A 6000-nucleotide genomic window follows, 5' to 3' on the forward strand; every position below is an offset into this window, starting at 1 on the left:
GTGTGGTGCTGCGGCTTCGGCCCCAGGCAAGCAAAATCAGCCCCTTCTCTCTGCTCAACCAGCTAATCAGGAGGTAATGCCACTCTGCTTGACAGATTCGGTCCCTTTGCTTGCAACCCAAGGAGCACCAACGTGTGCAACACCCCCTGAAGCACCCACACGTCCCCCTGGGCAAGCCTGGCACTGCTCCACCATCGAAGCGTGGACAGCAACAGGAGGAGAGATGTGCTCAACCAGCTGCTGAGCCTCCTGCCTGCACAGAGAGGAACTTCTCTCACGGCTGAGGTCGGGTGGAGGGGCCACACCTGCCTCCAAAGGCTTCGGTGTCCCCCCGTGCCAGGTAGTGCCAGCACAGCACCCTGGGGTTGGGGTGACATCCAGGCAGTGCCAGCACAGCACCCCAGGCTGGGGTGACATCCAGGTAGTGCCAGCACAGCCCCAGTGTGGTGGGGATCCTGCTCTGGCTGCAGAACCCCCTGGAGCATCCACAGGTCAGCCCAGTGCCATCCCTGCCCTCTGCCATCACTGGTCCTCCCTGAGCAGAGACAGTGCTGGTGTGGACACCAAACCCCCCCTCCTCCTGCCCCCAGAGCCCCTCGTTGCTGCCCACCTCCCCTCCACACCCAGCACCAGCCCCACCCTCCAGAGCAGTGGCCTCACAGTGCTCTGGCTCCCACAATGCAAACCAGGCCCTGATTAAAATAATAAACAATAATAATAATAATAATCATCATCATCTGCTGGGGCCGCTCCAGGCCCGCATTGCCATGGCAACAGCCTGCTGGCAGCCTCGCTGCTGGGAAGGGTTTGGCTTGGGATGGATGGGAATCCTTCCAACACAACCCCAGTGAGGAGTGTCACTGCTCGGGGAAGGCACACAGGGAGAGGTGACAGCCAGAGATGGTGACAGGACCCAGCCCTGAGTGCCCGTCCAGACACACTGGAGAGGGACACAACCCCCAGCAGCCACACCAGTGACACTCCAGTGACAGCCCTGACACCCACCAGTGACACTGCCTGGCACAGGGGCTGCTTTAAGGTCAAGTGACAGAATAAATTCTCACCAGCAAAGAGCCGCCGTGCTGCTTTTAATTATCAGCAAAGGTCCCAGAGCATTGCAGGCTGTTTAACTTGGGCTGATGGAATGTGTTTGTCATGATTCCTTGTGGGTTTTTTGTTTTTCTTCCTCTCCTGGATATTTTTTCTCCAAACAACCCAGCTGGAGAGCCAAACCCTGCAGGGACAGGGAGGTGTCCTTGTCCCACCAGAGTCCTGCTGCTGAGCCAGGACTTGGGACAGCTCTGGGGTGGGGAACACGACAAAAAAACACCAAGTGGGAACTTCTCCTGGCTCCTCCTGCACGAAACACGGGGTTCACATTAAACAAAAATAACAAAGAATTATTTAAACTCCTAAGATTCCTGACCTGAGCTCTCTCCAGACCATGGTGCCCCGGGACAGAGGGTCACATCACTGCTGCCTCCTGCTTTATCCACCCAGAATCAAGTTTAATATGCTACAAACTTTATACCAGGCACTCTCAATTTATCATCAAAACACCTTGCAGAGGATTTAACTGCCAGTTTCCTCTCCTAATCACTATTGATATAATGAGATGACAATCAGCCTTGCAAGGAGGGGACATATTTGTCAGGAGGGGACATATTTGTCAGGAGGGGTTTTGCTGCTGCTGGGGCTTGGTCTCCATGTGGCAGAGCTTTGGAGCTTGACTGAGACAAAGGAATTTGGATGTGGAGGGGACAGGAGCAGGTTTCCAGCTGTCCTGCTGCCCACAGCTCTGGGCAGGGCAAGGAGGGTCACTCCTTGCAAAGAGCCACCAAAGGCTGGAAGCTCCAGCCCCCATTTCCCCCTTCCTGCTGCTGGAAGCCAGGTGCCTGACACCCAGACGACAGCCCTACCTATAAATCATATTTTGCCCCGATTTAGAGGAGAAAGGAGCTATTATGAGGAATAGATCAGAAGTGACACAGCTCATTATTGTGAGGTGAGTCCGAGCTGCAGACAAGGGCAAAGTTAATAGAAAACGTATCCAATCCACAATGGTAACTTTAATTGTTACCACTAATGAAGCCTATTTAGGATGGATTATGTATCTGGCACTTCAGATGCAGCCCTCAATTCATCTTCCCCGTCACATGTCTCATCGCATCACATCCACAGGCAGAAGGAGAGTTTTTCCCCTTTTTCCACTGAACAACTGGGCTTGAAAAACAAATTCTGCCTAATCCATCAGCTGAGAGGCCCAGCTGTCCAGGGCAGGGACTGGTGGAGATGCCCACGGGGGTACCTCACCTCCCCAGCATGGCCAGGAGCTGCTGAGGGACCAGTTGCTGCAGCATCGGGACCTGCTCGAGGGCAGCCACCTCCCCACCTGTCCCTGGTCACCTTCCCCGCACGATTTCCAGGTCCAGAAGGTCCTGAGGTGGCTGCTCAGGGTCCCAGAGGTGGCAGGAGCCTGTGGCTTTGCCCTGGACCAGCAGCCCCCTCCTCCTCTCAGCCGGTTTTCCAGGCACACTCCCGGAATTAAGGGCAAATTGTAATTACTTTTCTCGGTAACAAAACCTTTGGAGGAAAGGGTTGGTGATAGATTTCAGGCTTTATCAGAGCTGACAAAGAGCATTACTCACACTGCCCGAGGACTGGCACCTCGGCAGACAGGGAGGTCTGTGCTGTCCCTCCCCTGGGCACCCACAGACACCAGGATTTCTTTCCCTTAATATGGGAATTAAGCACATGGTCCTGGTGAGTTCCCTGGGCCATGCAGGTGAGCCCAGCCCGGGCAGACCATCCCTGCTTGCCAAACCACTGTTTGAAAGGTCACAGCAACCCAAATACTGGGGAGAGGGAACTGCGAAGTGGGAAGAGCAGCAGGGCTTTGGTGTCGAACTCCTCCTGGAGAGAGGGCACTGCTCGGGTACAGCTGCTGCTCCCTGGCTCAGGGGTTTGCCTTTGGCTGCCACATCCCCAGTGACTCCCAGGAATCAGCAGCAAGGCTCTCCTGGATGTGGACAGTGTCAGGATAACCTGTTCCAAAAGGAACTCTCCAGTTTCCTCCCGTGTCTGCACCAGCCCATCCAGTGCCAGCAGCTCGCTCCTGCTTAGTCTGGGTTCAGCTGGCACAGGGGGAGGGGGGCTGGCACCCCCAGGACCCCCACGTCACCCCCCTTCCCAGTATGAGTGTGGGGAAGGTGCACTGAACCTCCCACATCGTGCTGGAAGCTCAGCATCCCACTGTCCTCCAGCTTCTCTCACCCTAAAAACCGAGATCAGGTGACTGATGGGAGCCATGGGGAGCCTGAGATGGATGGAGCCATCTCATCTTCCAGCCATTGTATCCATCACACCACTCTATTTTATGTCTGTGCCCCTTTAAATAAGGCTCCCTGCTTTGCACTGGGGAGGGAAAAGCAGCAAAAAAATCGATTAAACAGAAAAGGAGGCGAGGGGGGGAGAGGATAATCGTGTCCCAGAAAAATTAAGGAAAAGAAAAATGATGTAAAAAAATTACTTCTTATATAAAAGGGTATTTTATAATAGACCTTTAAAGCATTCCATCAAGTGAAAGCAACACATTTACTTGGAGTGTTAAAGAGGAACCTTCAATCAATCAGAGAACTTCATTTTTACACTGTAATGAATTCAATTGACCTTTGTGTTGCAAAGATACAGTGGTTGAGGCACGGAGGGGGGGCTGCTCTGAGACACCCCCTCCCCACTGTGGGTTCTGCCAGGCTGGGCCCCACGGGGGTGGAGGAGATGCCCTTGGAGCTGTGGGAGCTGCAGCCCCACTTTGGGGCTCTGGATTTTAGGGAGACCGTGGATGTGGCACTTGGGGAAGGGGTTGGTCACCACGGAGGACAGACATCGCTGGGAACTCGCTGGGAGAGGGACGTTCCTCTGTGAAATCTGAGATTAAACCTCTGCTCTCAAAGCAATTATCACCAGCTAATGTGAGCTGGGAAATGGCCTCTCCCTTCCCACTGATTGAAATCCCATTTTGTCCCCCCCTCCCACAAGCTGCAAATGGAAGAGCAGCTCCTGGTAACTCATAAAAGTTGGAGGTGAAGTTTGTGGCTGGAGATTCCCCATCCATGAGCATTTCAGTTGCATTGTAGACCCATGTGGAGCCACTGGGATTTATGGATGGGGCTTAAGGATGGAAGGACCTTGGCCCTGAGAGCTTTTGGGGGGGCACAGGTCCGTGTCTCCTGCAGCAGCAGAGCACCAGGGTGAGAATGACCCAGGAGCCCCATTTTCCATCACCCAGTGACACCCAACAGCCCCAACCCCACCACGACCAGACTGGTCCCAGTCCCGAGGTGGCTCTGGGAGCCCGAAACACCCAAACCCTGCAGCCCCCAAGCCTTTGCTCTCATCTCCTGGATAAGTACTAATAAAAGAGTGGCTAAAAATACAGAAAAAAGCATTTCTTTCAGAGGGGGAAAGGATCCCTTGAATTGCACCCGGGCTAATTAACATTTATACAAAGTGCACTCATCACAAACATACATTAACCTTTGAGGCATATGTAAGAGCAATTGGAAAATATCTAATGAGAGCAGAGAGAACTCAGAGCACTAGACCTCCCCACTGCAAATGCCACCCTGGCCTCCTCTTGGGCGAATTCTGAAGCAGTTTCCCCTCAATTATCTGTTTTTCAGGGCTCCCAAAGCAGGTCCTTGACAGCCCTCAGCTCCCCCTTCCCTGGGCAGAGCCAGGGAATCTCCCACCCTGTGCCTGATGCTGCTCAAGGCTCTTCATCCCTGTCCTGCTCCTCCATTGTGCTGCACCCCTGAGAAACAGGGACCAGCTCTCCTGGGGAGCCCAGAGAAAAATGAAGGATTTGGTCCAAGCTTTAAATTAAAACAGCAATCAATATCCCTCCTAAAAGCAGAGAAGAGCAGCCATGATGCCGAGATGTCCTTAATGATTCCAGTCAAAGTCATTAGCAAAGTTGGTTCCCTGGCTTTTATTTTTTAAATTGGGAGTGGTGAGAGAGCCCCACCATCCTCAAGGAAAGGCAGAGGAACATTAAAGACATCTGGGAAGCACGGGAAAGGTAAGATGTGGAGCTGATCCCTGCCTGCCAGTTGGGCTGGGAGGGGGAAAAGGGAGGAGGAAAGGAAAAGTTCAGAAAGAAAAATTCTGCGTTTCTTGACACCACTTAACCCGTGTGGTAAGGAAATGGGTGAGTGGCCAACGCCTCACCTCATTTAACAAGCAATTAATGATGATCAATACTCGCTCCTCAGCCTCCTCTGCCCCCACCTCGTTACTCACCGGCCATTAACATCCGGACACGGCAGAGCCACAGGGAGGGATGGATGGGCACTCCCGGCTGCCAGCTCAGAGAGCAGAACTAACGGTGTCCTGGGGGGCAAGGCAGGAAACCCAGGGCTCCAAACAGCCCCCGTGTTTTAGTCTTTATATTTAGGGTTTAGATTTTATATAGATTTTATTTATATAAAAAAAATATATAAATATATATCTTATATATATAAATAAATATATATAAATTTCATTTATATATACATATACATAAATATATAAATATATATAAATTTATTTATATAGATTTTATTTAGTGTATATATAATATACACATAAATAAATATACAAGTATATAAATATATATAAAAATTTTATTTATATAGATTTTATTTAGTGTGTATATATAATATACATATAAATAAATATATAAATATATAAAAATTTATATCTATAGATTTTATTTAGTGTATATACAATATACATATAAATAAATATACAAATATATAAATCTATATAAATTTTATTTCTATAGATTTTATTTAGTGTATATATAATATACATATAAATAAATATACAAACACATAAATCTATATAAAATTTTATTTCTATAGATTTTATTTAGTGTATATATAATATACATATAAATAATTATACAAATATATATAGAATTTTTATTTATATAGATTTTATTTAGTGTATATATATATA

Source organism: Neopelma chrysocephalum, unplaced genomic scaffold, assembly GCF_003984885.1.
Source record: "Neopelma chrysocephalum unplaced genomic scaffold, ASM398488v2 Primary Assembly neopelma1_155, whole genome shotgun sequence".
Lineage (NCBI taxonomy): Eukaryota > Metazoa > Chordata > Aves > Passeriformes > Pipridae > Neopelma > Neopelma chrysocephalum.